Raw genomic sequence first — 17,538 nt, 5'->3', positions numbered from 1 at the left:
AATTTATAAAAAGATTATAATTTTAATTATTGAAATGGATAAAATTTATCATTGACTTACAATTTTTTTTTGAAAACATGCACAATTTTTCCTAATTTCATTTCCTTTAGCAAGTTTCAAGGTAATTATTGTTGGAATACATTTTTTTCTTTCAAAAATATTGTATAAGTAGATTTAAAAAATATAATTACAAATTAATGAGAAATTTTATAAATATAAAAAATTAAAATTATAAACTTTTGTATTAACATATAATTTTTTTTAAAAAAAATTCCACTGAGTGTAATTATTATTTTTTTCTTTTCAAAACAATAGAGATATTATTAACGACAAAATTCACATTATCCTCTTATACTTTGAGCCATGTGCAGTTTATTCCTTAACATTTGAAAATGACCACATAACCTCCTATGTGATTTGTGAACTAAAATACACCATTACATTTTCCATCCAATTTAACTAGAGGTGCAACTCACACGCTATTGCTGAGAGTAGGTGTGAATAAAATAATTTTTAAACCAAAAATGCCTTTATATATTTTTAAATTTACAAATATGTCAATTTCTTTTTTTCTTCCTATCCCGTCTGTACAAACCCAAATCATCGACCCATCCAACCGTGCTTCAAATTCCGTGTCTTTAATGTGTTCTAATGGGATTGCATAGACTGCTAAGCTATAGTGATTCTGGTTTAGACCAGACCCATATTGCATTCTTGACTCACGTTTCATGATTCTGGATTGTTGTTCTTGTCTTTTCCTCTTATGTTTCATTGAGTTTGAGTATTGGAGTGTCTCGGTTGTGCGTGGAATAGGTTGGTTGCCAGTTGGTTCAAATTGTTATTGCCTAGAATTTGGCCTCTTCACTTGAGTGAAGCTTCTTGCACTCGAGCGAGCTTTGTGAGCTCCCAATACTTTTGCAGGCTTGCAGAGATATTAGGGAGGTAGTGTTTTTCACTCAAGCGAGACTTTTTACGCTCAAGCAACGGTCTTCTGTCTGTAAAACTTCTGGGAGTGTGCATTCTGTTCTCTAGCAGAACAACTTATTGTGTCTGGTCGCTCGAGCGACAACTCTTGCTCTCGAGCGAGATGTGCGTATATTTGTTCATAATAGCATCGTTTTACATCACCTTTTCATATCTTTTTCCCTTAAACCCTAGATCGACCATCTCTCTCTCTAAAACCCAGCTTCTCACTACAAATACACTTAGATCTAAGGATCTTTCTACTCTACTCTCTTTGATAAAAAAAAAAATAGAGCACTCCGAGGCTCTTATTTGATCAAAATAAAGCTAGGTTTCGGTATCTTTGAAGTTCCTCCATTTCTTCTTTAGTCTTCTAAGCTTGAGGTAGGGACTTTCTATACTCTTTTATAGTTCTTGACTTAGTTATTTGTTGATGTATGAGAATATTAGAACTTTGGGATGATTATGAACAAACCTAGGGTTTTGGTTTAAAATCAAAATAAAGATTTTCAAATGTATGTATTAAAAGTGGTTATGGGAGTAGATGTGAAGCTGTGTTGTGATAAATTTGTTGATTTTGATATCCTGGATGGATTTTAGAAGGAAATGGAGTTTTGTCCTAAAATGTCTCAAATAGTTATTTTGTATAAATGAATGAAATTGGTATTGGGAATGTGAAATTGGATGAATGTTTATATAAATGGTGGAGTTGAATATGTATTACCTTTCATTTATGAAAATTTGGATAATTTATCTGTCTTTGAGATTGTATATCTGTTTAGAAATATCTGCTTGGGCTATCAGTGGAGGACAGCTATAATTGTTGTAGAAATTGCATGAGGCTTAGGTGAATTGAAACTAATCTCTTTTGTTGTCATAGAATATGACTATGTCTTTGATACATTATAAATGTATGATGTTTGGGAGAAGAAAGGGGATGTATTCCATGTTTGGGAGAAGAAAGGAGATGGATTAGCTTGTGTGTCCAGGGTGAAAGTCTTGAAAACTGCGCGTATACATGGGTGCCAATTCCTGCGGATGTAATATCTGTAAAATGGAAAAATAGAAGTATTTGTATAATGGCTGTATTGGTTAGAGACCCACTGGGTTGTACTCTCAGTTTGGTTGTCTGAATGAAATAGTGAATAGCTTATGAATTGAGATATAAAGCTCGACATGGCATGGTTTTGTGAAAAGGTTATAAATGATTTTATCATGGGCATTGGATATGCATATCATACTTATATCTTTGTTAAGATTCATACATTGTGTTAGATTGTTTCTACTGGGCTTTGACTCTCCCTATTTGGAAAAAATTATTTTTAGGTATCGGTGCTATGCCTCCGCTAAGACAGTAGCTTGGAGAGATTTGGAGCAAGAGCTTCTCTTTTTGCATTTATTTTGTATAGGCAAGGGCTTTAATTGTGTTGAGTTAGACTCATTTTTGTTGTAACCAAGCAGTGACTTGGAAATATGTAAGCCTTTTAAGGCATATGAATATCTGTTTAGCCTTTGTTCTTTTTTATTACCTGTAACACATGCTGTAGATTCAATATGAGTTATTTATTTATGAATGTATATCGCATGTGTCACATTTTGTACTATTAACTCTCATGAAATGAAAGAACATTATACTCTGATTCATATTGTTATTTATATATGGTCTTGAATAGATTTATGGCATTTATTTCGGGGCATGACATAAGCTATTATTGAGAAATTTGCATATCATCATGTTAAAAAAGTTGTGATGCACCATTTAGTCTAACTCCAGATTGCTGTTCGCAGTGTAATTATATTTGCTCTAACTGCAAAAGCCATGGTTATGGAGTTCTCTTTTAATATTATGACAAGGATGTACCTTCCCTCACCAAAGACCACTGCCCCACACCTCACATCCCAATCCGCATACTCATTTTAGCTAGAGGTGCAACTCAAGCGGGTTAGCTTGGGTTGGAGGGTTGCCCAGACTGGGCCCGAATTGTGTTTGGAAGTGCCCAAGCTCGATCATCAACCTGAGTTTGGCTGGCCAAGCCTAGACCAAGCTACATAATCTGAACTCGGGTTAGTCGAATTGCCCGAATTTCCCAATTGAATAGATAAATAACAAAAAAAAAAAAAGAAAAAAAGATCGGGAGTGATTCAATAACAATCATGTACTAAATAAAAAAGGAAAATAATTCATCTTCATCACACCCAAATAGAATTAAATCATAAAGCGCAAATTACACTAACAATCTTTATAGTTTGAGACTCATGTCACTTTAGTTCCTAACTTTTCAATTGTGACACATTTGATCTTAAATTTTAAATCTTATTCCAAATAAGGACAATTGAAGATACCATTGCTTAATTTCAAAGGCAAAATCATCAATTTGATAAAATATACACTAATTTGACAAAATAAATGTCTAAAAAATATTTTTAAATTTTTAAAAATTAATTTTACCCACCAAAAAGATAAAATTATGTAAAATTGATAAATCTTTTAGACACTTATTTATTTATTTTTTTTACCAAATTAATTTTTATTATGTGTTTAAATGATGATCATGTAATGAGTGATTGTTAGGATTTTAATGTGTAATCGATATATTTAATATATAAAACGTTTTTAGTTTGGATTTTTTGATTTAATGGATTTGTTTAATAATAATATCAAAGCTGTTGCCATATTTGATATTTGAAAACATAGAAACTAATTTAATGAAAATAAAAACAACCATCCATTACATGATCATTATCTAAACACATAATAAAAATTAATTTGGTAAAAAAAAAAATTAAAAAATATATATCAATTTTACATAATTTTATCTTTTGTGGATAGAAATAATTTTTGAACATCCAAAAATATTTTTTTGACATTTTTTTTTTGTCAAATTAGTTTACATTTTATCAAATTGACAAATTTTCCATTGAAATTAAGTAATGGTGTCGTCAATTGTCCTTATTTGGAACAAGATTCAAAATCCAGGGTCAAACATATCACAATTGAAAAGTCAGAGACTTAAGTGATACAAGTCGCAAACTGTAGAGTCCATTAATATAATTCGCCTAATCATAAAAGAAGGAAATTTCTAAACAATCCATTAAAAAATTAAATCATACCTACGTTAAAATTGGCCAAACTATATGCAAGTAAACCATTAGTTCTATAAAAAATGATTTTTTTTTTTTTACCTGCAAATCCAACAAAAGAAGCATAGAAGACAATTTTACCAAGAGTTTCAGAGAGAGAAGCTGAGAGATATAGTATAGAACTCAATTCAACACTCTCTTTTGGGATAAAAAAAGAAAAAAAAAATGCAAATTAAATCACAAAAGGATACATCAAATTCCTTATGATCTTGTTCGTAAATCTCAAGAGGAATAAGGGATCATGTAGGTGAAGCTCGAAGCTTGAACTTTGATAGTGGTCAGAGAGAGAGAGAAAGGGAAATGACAACAATGAGGAAGAGGGGGTGGTCTCTCTTCCCAAGGGAAGACAAAGTGATAGAAAAATAGGGGCAGCCCTTTGTGGTTGCCTACTCCAGAAAGCAAAATTCCATTAATAATCTCTGAAGCAAATGAGGTTGAAAGCCAAAATGAAGGAGACATGCCCACACTTATACATATATTATATAATTTTTATAATATATAAAATGCAACTCGGTTTTAGGTTGCTCGGGTTACACACAACATCTATCCAGGCCAGCCCAAATTGTAATTCGAGCATAAAAAATTTGCTTAGGCCTGTCTAGATTACAAAATATTATTGCCCAAGCCCTAAAAAAACTCCGGCTGAGTACGGGTTACTTGGGTTGAGTCCATCCGAGTTGTGCTCCTAATTTTCGCAACCCCATATATATATATATATATATATACATATATATATACAGCAAACTTATAATTCACCTTTATGATAAAAAAAATAAAAAAATAGAAAGAGAACCCATAAATTAACCCAACCCAATCACGTAGCACCACCTTTATCATGTATTTCCTTGTTGACAACTCACAAGAGATTAATTATTTGATGAATCATAGGATTATGAAGGTGAATGGCAGCCAAATCGAGCTCTTTCTTTTCTTTCATTTTCTCACACGCTCATTCACTCACCCATTAATTCACTTTTACATACACAAATATATACATACATACATTTGTAAGCTTATGGTTGGTGGTGGCTAGGAAACCTTACCATTGGTGGCCTGTCGAGAGGTGGCTAGTAGTATAGAGTCAGGGCTAGAGGAGAAAATGAAGAAATATGATGTATATATTTGGGGGTATTGTGGACTTTTTATTATTGCTGTTAACGGAGTTACGTGTGCAGTTAAATCAACAAACCACATGGAGGTTATGTGACCATTTCCAAATATTACGGGACAAACTGCACATGACCTAAATCATAAGGGGATAAAGTAAACTTTGCCTTATTATTAAAAAATAGCAAACCTTACATCAAAGCCCAAAACCTTCAGGCCTGCAATGAGCCCATCAAATGTTTCTTTAGCTGCTCCACACTACCAGCCCCATTACAAAAAAAAATGGTTTATAAACCGTAGTTTCGGTTAATTTTGAGCCTAATTTTAGTTGGGACCCACATGTCTATAGTAGTGGGTCCGGGTGGCAACTTGATCATTTTTATGTGAAGATTACAATTATGTATTTGTTGGAAAATTATAGAATATTCTTGGAGTATTATATGTTCATACTCTCTAATCTCAAATTTCTCAATCACCAAGCATAATACCCCACTTATCCATTTTCTCCATCAATCATAATATTATAAAATATCACGTATCCGCACTCTTAGACAAAATTGAACTATTTGAACATGAAAGATGTTAGTCGATTTTGTTCATGTTGGCACAATTCTTTTGTCCACATAAAAAAGAAAGAATAACTTATACGTGTATATAAAATCGAGATTCAACATTTGAGTTTTGGCTTTAAAGACATCCAAATTTCGTAAAGAAGTGAGTTATGAATATGAGTGTAAAAATGGCCCATGACTCGAAGCCCACCCGTGGCTCGGGGTAGGCCTAACCCGGTTAGGCCTAGACTTGAGCCCAACCCGAGACCCTAGGCCCGGGCCGTCATTTTGAAGCTCAGCCTGACCCGCCTAGGACGACATATGGCCCGACCCATCGGCCCGCTTAAGGTCCATTCAAAGTCTGTCCCAAGATCCAGCCTGCTCGAGGCCCAGTGTTATTTTTAGTGAAAAATAATAAAATTTTGGTGAAAAAAATAAAAATAAAAATAAAAAAAAAAATGTTCAGGCCAACCCAAGCCCAGCCCAAGCTTGAGCCTAGGCCTAGGCCCAGGCCCAAGGCCTAGCTCGTTGGCTCACCCAAGGCCCGAATACCCCCTAGGCCTAATTTTTTAGCTCGTGGCCTGGCCCGACTCGGTCCAGTCCAAACTTAGGTGGGAGCCCATGAGGCTCGACATGGGCTGGCCTGAGCCCGGGTTAGGCCGAGCCAAATTTACACCCCTAGTTATGAGTAAAGTGGGCTTGAACTAAAAATTTAGTAGGTGTTTGGCATAGCTTAAAAAAGCTAAAAAGTAACTGAAAAGCAAAAAAGTTAACACTATTCATGTTTTTGGGCGAGAAAAAAAAAGGAATCTGAGACAGAAGGGAAAAAGACATAAAGGTCATTCGTTTTGTCCCTTTCTCTGAGAAAACACAAATTGACAGCTAGGGCCCTCAACAACTCCTCTCCATCTTTACACACACACGTTAACATTCCTCTTTCAAGGTGCCGATACTCCATTACGGTCATACCGCCGACTGTCGGAGCTTCGTCATAACCTCTCTTTACAGCATCACGTAAGTCGTCCCACCACGCGAGCGTGTCAGACCAGTAGTGGACAGGAAAGGGCTATCGGCATCCAGATCTGCACCACCGTTGACCAGATCTTCACCATTTCGGCCTGTACCCCCCACAGTAGACAGTAACATATCTTGCACTCCAATAATTTTACCCATGTCTACAAATCGTACGTTTCCCCAATTTGCAGAATTGTTTACCTTTGTTTTCAATTCCACACTTCGAATATTGCCATTGGCAGGTGTAACAAAATTGTTTGCATTGTTATGGCTTGTACATCTTTTTTGCTGTTCCTCACTGTTTCTATTTTGTTATGTCTTCGCTTACCCCCTGCTTTGTTGGTTTGATTGATGATTTTTACAGCTACGTAAATTGTGTAGGTTTACAGTTTCACATGAGTCTGGAAATACGAAGAGCAAATCATAGTTTATTTTGCAGTTGAGGATTTTGTGAGGGAGTTGGATTTTGTTTACATACCACAAAAAATTTGAGCAGTTTGTTTTAATTTTTTTAGCTATTTTACATTTCTTGCATGATTGCAGTGATTTGTGTTGGTAAAACAAATCTGTTAATTGTGGTTTACGATACGAACAATTACAAACTAAAATATGCAAGAAAATAAAGAGTTCCATTTTGTTTGTGCATCTTCCCATACAAGTGTGTGCTTAACATTACCAATAGAAATGTTTTTACTATCTTCAATTAGGGTCTTCCTTGCAAAAAACCAATGTACTGATACGGTCTTTATTTCTTAATTTAAGAACACAATTTTATTGCTTTTGTTTTTGACTGCTACTGTCTTACTTCTTCCTGGTCTTCAGTTAGGGTATCCTACAATGTGCCTGCAAAATTAGTAGCTTAAAAGACCTGGTCTGTCCCATTTTGGTGCATGAATTGTGCAGGAAATGTAGTCGATTAGATTAATGGCATCATTAATTTATACAACATATCACAAATGAGGATTTGAATTGTGAGTTTCATATGAAATGCATGGGAATTGGACACGTAATGCATTCCAATTTTTAACGAAGTAGTGGTCCAAGAATGTCAGTTTGCTTGTCAAACCATTTTCAGTTTCTTACCTCTTGCTGCTTGGTTAATTCTGTTTATTACAAAAATGGTTGCGCTCTACTTAAACCACATGATAACATGCTTGTTAATGGTTAGTAATTACCATTTACCTACAAAATTTATTGGAACATTGAAGTGTAACTTCTCCACACACTAGGTCCATACAGTAGGACCACACAATGCCATAATTTTGTAACGATAACTTGAAACCATGTCCGTGGTATGCCATTTCATTGTTTACATGTATGGTTATTCCCAACACAGACCATGGCTTCGTTTTCGTCGCCTGCCACGTCAGCACGTACAACGCCCTTCTGTGCGTGTGGCTTTGGGATATGTGTTGTGAAGATTTCAAGATCTTTAAGAAATTCGGGTCGTGCCTACTACCAATGCCCTCGTGCAGTGGTGTTGGCTTTTTTGGCTTTCGAAGGTTATTATTATAATTTTAAGCGTGCCAGTAAGGATCAATCAGTCCTTACAGAAGATTAATTGCCAACCAATTATCAGACGATTATGCTTTAGTTCTTTCAGCCTCAATGAAGAGGACTTTTACTGGTGGCTTTTTTTAGGAGAATTGAGCAAACAATGATTAAATGAAAAATAATTGTAGCATTTCATTAAGTAAAAATGAAAGACTTACAATGATCCAATTCAGCCTCGTAGAGGTTTACAGCAACAAGCTACTTGAAACTACTCCTATGAATGAAGTGCAGTGCAGGAATTTGAAGTACATAAATGTAAAGAACAAAAAATGTAAAAACTGGAAGGAAAATAAAATAGATAAAACTGGTTCTTTGGATCTGAGTCTGGGGGTTTTTTCTGGGGCCTTCTCTGCTATTTATACTTCTCAATGATAATTGTCGAAATAAGTTTCTAACTGTCGAATCATCCCTCCATGATCATTGATCAAGTTTCCTCACAGTTAGCTCCACTACGCCATGTTTGCAGTTAGGCTTCCCTCCTGATTTTGAATTTAAATATACAAGTAACTATTAAAGCCACGTCATCTTGCATTTCTTTGTTGATCTAGTGCTATGGAAATTCACAATAATCAATACTAACTACCACGAGTGTGATTACGATTGAATATTTGAATTGTCTTCCCGTATTGCCCTCATCCTGCCACGTGTTGAACTGTGATTGGCCTGTACAAAATACGTAGCCAACATTATCCCCCGCACTAATATACCAAATACTTGGTGTTATTAGTGGATCAAGGTATTTTATCCACGTCTTAGAACGTGCATGGCTTTGCATTTTTTCAGAAATGCAACTGTCATTCATTAATAAAACATTTGCATTAATTTATCTTCTATCCTTTAAACATTCCCACTATCTCAGTATTCGAAAAGACTGGCACGGCTTTCATGGCCAAGCGAACCTTTTCTTACTTCGATCAAGCATATGAAGAGTTGTTTGATAATGTTGTTCGTCCTCGAAAGAAACTTTATGCATTGATTAGCCACCTTTACCCATCTTTACCCACCTTCACCCACCTTCCTATATTCAAGTCATGGAAGCTTTTGCAAACTATCAACCTTTGGATTACGAACCTATTGTCTATAATTCTTTAACCCAAAATTTTGCAAACATGGATATTGGAAGCTCTTCTTCTGACCCAAAACCTTCTACGTAGGATGAGACTGCAACTTCTTCTTCTTCTGGGGCTTCTGGTTGGAGAAACTGGCCAGAACCTGAGGAGTCCAAGTTAAGAGAGCGAATCAATCATCATTTTGTCGAATTTGTTGATCCTCTAACTTTCCTTCCCTTTGCTTAGAGTTCGGTGGTTTACCTATATGTACCCATCAACTGCCGACGCCGTTTGGAAGACAACTTATTTGTAGCATGGTACACATCTTCCAAGCCTACGAAGATAGTACAAGTCACTCATCGTTTAGAAGAGGCTCAGGGGTATAGCCCATCATTCTTAGCCCAGAAGGCAAAACTTTGCACTTCTGATTGGCTTGATATTGTCAGCAACCCCTAATTCCCTCATTCTTTCGAGATGGAAACTCCTACACCTCCTCTTCTGCAAAACCCTCACTAGGTGGAGGAACTGAGACTTATTCTCTTTGAGGACCAATTTCTCCCCTCTTATAGCCTTCTGTCTCCCCCTACTAAATTTTAGCAATATCAAGCCCAACTTCGGCTTGCGGCCTATTCTCACTTGCCCTTTAATGTCTCGAGGACGATGTTCCTCTTAAAAACTTTCGATGAGCTTGTGATGTTATGTCCCGGGATCATGTCCTCAACCCCATCGCCCAAGCAGAACTCCAGATGTTTTTAGACCAACTCCCATTGCTTCTTGTGGAGAAGTGGTTTGGAAATACTCTTCAGATCCTGGGGGACGCTCGTGATCCTCAGCTAGCCACCTGAAAAAGAATTAACACTCCGGTCAGGGGTGCCAGAATTAGCACTCCAACGGACAAGTTAGTCTCTACTCTCTCTGGATTACTTGTATTTTAAGTTAAGCATACTAGTTCTTACATACCTTCCTCTGACTGATGATCCTGTATTTATATTACTCTCTTTCTTGGGCCTTGGGACTGGGCCCACTTTCGATTTGCCGTATAACTATTTATTTGGCTTCGTTTGTAGCAAAGCGCTTCTCACTCGGCCCCTTACTCAATCGGCTATTTGGCCGAATAGGGCGGGATTTAAATTGCGGGACGGGGTCGAATGAAATATATATGTTTCGACCCAAGTCCAACCATTCGGCCTCTTTATGACTCCCAATATTCGGCTGCCACAATTGCCCCCCAAGCATTTCACTTACGATAGTTGGCTGGAGTGTTTGGTTTTGAACTTTGAAAAGTCAAAGCCGAAATTCAGCGGCAAATCTCATTTCAGTGCGGATGTCAGAGCACACGCCTCTCAGTTATCATTTCAACTTCCCGCCCCTTCGTACGCCTCCATTTATTATGATTTAAAATCTTGTCGTCTTCTTGAACACGCTCATTTTGGACGCTTAAAGTTTTTGAACTGCCTTCCGACTCGTCTCTGCAACTTCTATTCATCCTCCATTGTCTTCTCTGTCTCTTGTAAGTCTGTTTCCTCTCTGCTTTGAGTCCTTTTTCCTGGTTTCCCCTTAGTTTAGCACACTCCTATAAGCTGATCGAAATGGCAAAGCATCTGAAAGACCTTCTCTCTGCGGATCAAATTTCTGGCTTCCGACGCCATTTTTCTATCCCTGAAGATGTCCGCCTGTCGCTTGTGACAGACGACACTCTTGATATGGAGAGGGACGATGAAAGCACAATCGTTTTCCCTCTCTTATCGATTGCGGAGGGTGGAGTCCGTTTTTCGCTTCATCCATTCCTTAGGGTTGTCCTTCGCCATTGGAGTCTAATCCCCTCTCAACCTAATGCCAATTTTTTTAGAATCGTAATGGAGATTATAGAGCTAAACCGTTGCCTTAGGATTAACCTCGGCATACCTACTATTCGGCATTGTCATGCCTTGGCGAAGTCTTCTGGTCCGCATGGACATATTTCCTTAGGGCTAAGGACACCGACCATCAACTAGTGACTATGCTCTCCAGCTCTGCAAAGCGAGTTGATGACGTTATGGTTGTTGTCTGAGGCAATTGGGAATTCGGCGAAGGTGAGGATCGCCTCGATCCTATTCCTAGACGGAGGGGTGAACCAGGTGGCTGTATAGCTTCTCGTGTTTATTATTATTTTTTTGTTATATTTATAAAGCTTCATTTCTGAGACCTCATGGTTTTGCTTGTGCAGGAAACGATTTGAAGAAAGTCCTGACTTCAACTGACGACGTCGCCCTTTTGGAAATCAAAGTCGCGCTCAAATATTTCGGTCGTCCAAGTCTCCAGAAACAAGGGAGGGCGGCCCACGTTCTGCTTCGCTACGAGCCGACCTATACGACCTTCTCAGCGGCAGAAAACATCCCAATTCCGAAGGGTGAAGAGTCTCTTACCACTCTTATTTTGACCGACTTTAAAAACTTGCAGCAAGTTGGTTTCGAGGGATCCGATTTAGAACGGGTGGTGTAGACACCCCATTTTTGACCGACCTTGAGACTCAGACGTCACCAGTTGAGCGCTTGGTGATATTGCATAATGTGCTCGTTCCGAAGTTTCAGAGTCTTGGCCGTGAACCCTGCCTCCGGATTTCCGAACCCTCTTCTGTGCCTTGCCTCGGTTTGCGAACCAGGCTCGATTTTCTCTGTTTCTTTTCCTGAGGGGAGGGAGAGGTCCCGTAGACCATCTCTCAGTGGCCGTGGGCTACATTTTGTGGCTGTAGGCCATTTTTTTCATTTCGGAGCCCGGTTCCCGATTTTCGGAGCTGTCAGGTCGTGTGCCTCGGTTCGGGACCGCTTAACCACCTCCTATTGCTCTGGTTTTTGGCGTACATCTTATTTGCCCCCTTTTGAGGGACACTGAGGTCGGAGAGACCCACTTCGTGGTCGAGTGCCACTTTCGGTGCTTAACAGGCAGTTTTCGGGGCCCCGAACGGCGCGTTTTGGCCCCCGAACATTCGTTTTGCATCGGTTTTCGTTCATTTTTGGCAGGTACCTCTGTTTCATCACCAGGAAGGCCGTAGAAGGGTGGGAGGCCCGCAATTGTTTCAGCAACCAGTTATATATCCTCCGGCGCCCTCCGACACCCGTTTTTCTCACTTCCGAGCCAATGTTGAACACCCTTGGGCCATTTTCTTGAACTTTTAACCACATATTTATGATGTACACACATGGGAGGACACCAAAAGTTGATGGCCGGCTAGTAATTCCACCTGACCCTTTTGAACCCTTCCTAAAAATGGCCTATTCTCTCTCCTGTTTTACAATTAATAATTTTGAACCACAGGGTTGTATTGAGGGCACCTGGGAGGACAGCAATTTGTGGTGGCCAGCCATTAAATCTTCTTGACCCTTGGCCGGCCGGCCACCTGAAGCTCCAAAAACTAGCCGGCCATAATCCTTGCAATGTGTACATTACAGCTGTACACTTTTTCCCCCCTAAAAACCTGTTTCCGGGGGGACAACTTTTGAGGGGAAACTTGGCTTGTTTTCCCCCCACTTTTTCCCTCCATTTCTCCCCCTCTTTGGTCCATATACTTGGCTGGCCAGCTCTGTCAAAAGGGTTAGAAAATTTCCCTTCAAGCCTTTTTGCATTATATCTCTCTCCCTTTCTATCTCCAAGCTTCCATTCTTCAAACCCTACACCATTTTACACTACACCACCAAGCCCTACCCTTCCATCCTCCACGCCAGCAGTTTGAGGGTGTTCTCCAGAGCTTAGTGGTGCTGGAAACTCAAGCCAAGAGTTGCTAAAGACTTGTCTTCAAGGTTAAGTTCTATTTCCCCTATTTTGAGCTTATTTTTATCATTTCTTAGCCATACATGCTTGCTGTTTTGAGCTCCGGCCCTAACTGAAAGTGGCATTTTTTTGAGCTCCTTTTCACTTTTGCTTAAGGGCCTCTCACTGTTTGAGGCCCCCTTGATACACTTGCTTCATTATCCTTCTTATATACCGTTATCTTGCATAGTATTTTTAGCCTATGTGTAATCTGTTTTGGAGCATGATGTAAACTGTAGATAGGCTTATTTTGAGCCTTTCTTCAACATTGAATAAGGGCTCATCACTGTTTGGGACCTCCATGTGCCACTTCCCATTATACCCCTCTTTGGTCCCCATTTTTGCATGATTTGGCAGCCCATTGTGCTTCTGTTTTTGGGTTCTTTTCAGAACTGAAAATAGTCTTATTTTGGCCCATTCTTCATGTTTCATTAAGGGCATTTCATGGTTTGAGACATCTTTTATACACTTCATGTTATATCTCTCTTTTGGGCCTCATTTTGCATAGCATTTTGGACATGTTTGAATACTGTTTTGGGTCCGGCCATCAACTGTAAAATGATTTATTTTTGGCCCCTATTCAACATTGTTGAAGGGCCCCTTTGTGTTTAAGCCCAGAAACCACCACTTGCTGCTTTGGCCATCTTTTGGCCCATTTCTTGCATGAGAATTTGGCCATACCTTTGCTGGTTTTTGTGGTTTTCCATAAACTGTAAAAGATCATATTTTTGGTCCCTCTTCAACTTTGTTGAAGGGCCTTAATCTGTTTGGGGTCAGAAGCTGTGAGTTGTTTCATTATCTCACATTTAGGGCCATTTTTGCATGCTATTTTTTCCCTATTTGTGTTTGCTGTTTGGCCATGCTTTGAACTGTAAAAATGCTTATCCAGGGGCTTCCTTGCTTCTGTCTTTTCATCTCATGTTCAAATTATGCATGCATTGCATAGCTATAGGCCATTTCATGAGCCAAAATTCATGTTTCGGGACTTGTTCCATGCATCGGGTATCATTTCGCCTTGTTTCGGGGCTGTTTTCCCCCTCGTTTTGCTACTGATTTTTGCATTATAATGTGCCATATTCCATGTCTTTGCCATGTCTCATTAGAGTGGCATTTCGGTGCCTGAGAGTTGGTCCTCGGTTTGCGTGCACGCATGCACGCATTTCGAGTTGTCTTGTTTTCATCTGATGGCCTCCTATGTGAGTGTGGCTGAGGCTCTCTCATGTTAGTGTAAGCCCATTATTGCATTGCGTATGCCATTTCATCCATAGCATTGTGTATGCTCGGTTGTGTATTACCTTATTGCATTGTGTATGCCATTCCATAACATTGTGTATGTTAGGATTGTATCTTAGTTGCATTTCATGCACGTCATGCATATTGCATCGTGTTCGGGATAGGAGTTAGCCCGGGCACAGGAAACGAGGTACGTTTCGTACTCCGAGTGACGGAACGTGTCTCAATTCCCAGTCACCGACACTCCGGATTATTCATGATGGAGTTAGGTTCTTGTTGTGTTTACACGTGCATTCATTCAATATTGAATTGCGCAATTCGACCCCTCGGCCATCATGCATCGATATACGTGATTGGTGGCACGAGGATCGAGGCATGCATATATCTGTGAAAACACATTGCCATGCCCCTTTCCTGCTCTCTGTTGCAGCAAAATGAAGAATCAGTAACTTTTTGGAGCTTGGCACGCATTTCAAGAATAGGTGCAAACAGAGGCTAATTGGGGCATCATCATGGATTTCTGCGCAGAGGCAACCCGGGCATGCATCATTCATCATTCGGAATGGAATCAAGGCAGTCCCTGGCTTGCATGCCAGTTTATTTATTTTCTTAGTTAATTTGTTAATTAATTAGGAATTTGTACATTATTTGGACTGTAATATTCTTTTATTCGGGACTGTATATTTATTCGGACCCTCTGTGCGAGGGCGTAATTGTAATAAGTGTGCGTGAGTGTGATGTATGTCTTCCAACCCCACGTCTTTCTTCCCTTTTATTTACCTGCTTATGATGGTTAGATTAGGACATATTTCAATTAGCATACAGTATGACAGCATGTTTGCATCATTCATCTGTTTTGCATGCACCGGGCTCGACGCATCATACTAACTGCATTTGTATTTCAATTCCAACTTGAATACATGTTAGCTGTAGCATTCCATATGCCATGCTTAGAATAGCCGAGCCTGCTATAGTTTGCATTCTTGCATGTGTTGCATTAGGCATTTCTGTATACTTAGGATTCATGCATAATTTCTAATGAGTTTTTGTTTTGGCTTGGAGTACTCGGTGAGTTTTATGCTTTAGCATCCTTGCATGCGTGTGAGTGACTGCCATGAATAGCATGCTTATCATGAGGCTATATGCTTATGTGATATAACTGCCTGAATGCCTGTGGGTGAAGGTTGGGTTACTTGGATTGGAATAAATCATCAACTGTTTGTTTTAAGCCCACTAGATAGTGGCAAAACCATCTTTTCTAAGCCCACCTGCGGGTGGCAAAGTCTGCATTTTAAGCCTACTTGCGAGTAGCAAACCATCTTTCAAATAAACAAGCATGAAATGTTTTGTTCCAATTCGGGCGACCCAGTCTATACTTATATGCTGTGTGCATCACATAGTAACCTAGGCTAATAACCGGAATAAGAACGCACAATGTTTTCAAAACTAGATATCATGGTTAGTAGAGGTCGATCTTTGATCGGGCGAGCGGGGGTGCTCACGAAGTGACCTTCCCCAATCGTACCCAAGTTCCCGAGCCGAGGCAACTTTGGTGATGACAGATACGTGGCCTTAGGGAAACGAGTCAGGGTTTCCTAAATTTCCCAAAAATAAAACATTTAGGTGGCGACTCTGTATCTGGCAAAGCAGTCCATGTTTGGCACTTCTTTCAAAAATCTATTTTCTCAAAACGATTTTCCGGATTTGGACTCTTTGGTTCAGATTTAGAACCGTGACAAATTTGAGAGTCCTGAGCTGTAGTGACCCCAAAAGAACAGAACGGGAGCTCGTTCCTCCCGGGGCGTTCGGGGACATCTACAGTTTCTGGCGACTCCGCTGGGGATTTAGAGAACTTGACTCGAATTCATGATATCTGTTTTTGACTACACTTGTGTGTTTCTTTGCATTGCATTTGCATTGGTGCGCCTAGGACACCGTGTTTGCCATCTGCTATTCCTGAACGGTTTGCCGGAGGCTTGTCTTGTCAAGGCATGACCATAAGGCTGACCGGTTGTGGGCTCTGCCAGTATGGGAACACAAACCCCGGTTTTACCGGGGCACCCTTTTTGACCATTCGACCTAGTGCATATTCGGATCCATAGTGACCATTCCAAACTAGGACAGGTTGCTTACCCGTTTATAGGTTGTTTGAAATCGCTGTGTGCGTAGTAAAACCCTAGCTCCTGACAAAATAGGACAGGGAAACCATACCCTAACATAGGGGCGTTTTGGCTCTCACTTACTTGTTATGTGCTTTTTGGGGTGCGTCTCCATACGAATGCATGTATCAGTTTACAGGGTTTGGGCATCAGGCCTGCGGGCGTCAGTTCAGTATTGTGGGTATCAGGCCTGCGGGCATCAGTCAGTATTTGAGAATCAGTTATCTGCGGGTATCAGATTCAGATTTGGGGACAGTGATTCAGGGATAATAATCAGTGTTGGAGGACAGTGTGTATTCAACTTATCGACTGTGTGTTGTTATGCCAGGCTGTGTGTCATGCATTTATTTTAAGTTGTTATGCTGTCCGTTTATCTGTTTATTTATTTCCTTTTCGCTTTATTTATCTTTTGCTAGGGCAGTTCCAGCACAATTGCTTCCAACCCAGCAGACATTCCCTAAGCACTTTGGACACGAGGTCGTCGACTCAATCGATCCGAAGATCTAATTGACGGACAGCCAGTGTTCCATTCTCTACCCCCGGTTATCAGGCAGAGACCGAGGAAGCGCAGTGTATCCGAGCAGAGGACTACCCCGTCAGTGGATAGTCAGATTGGGATCCTAATTACTGCTATAGAAATAGACTTGCCAATAGTTCAGACGAACCAAGGCAGTATGGCAACACCGACAGGAGTCGAGGAAATGATGCGTCAGATGCAAGAAACCATGAGAGCCATGCAACAGGACGCCATTCGCCGGGATGAGTTTGCCAAACAGCAGGCCGAGATCATGGCCCAGCAGGCCGAACTGATTACCAGGCTGCAACAGCAGAATGCGGCATCTGCTTCACACCAAGTCCCTTCTCCGCCAGGGGCTCCATTACCCGAGCAGGCACCCACTGTTTAGAACGCTCTGCCTAACACCCAGAACACTGTGCCAAATATCCAGAACCTACAAGAGGACACGAATCTTCCAACGGGGC

The sequence above is a fragment of the Camellia sinensis genome, chromosome 1 (genome assembly GCF_055761805.1).
Source record: "Camellia sinensis isolate YWXY chromosome 1, ASM5576180v1, whole genome shotgun sequence".
Lineage (NCBI taxonomy): Eukaryota > Viridiplantae > Streptophyta > Magnoliopsida > Ericales > Theaceae > Camellia > Camellia sinensis.
The sequence above is the reverse complement of the archived record's forward strand: the minus strand, read 5'-3'. Positions refer to the sequence as shown.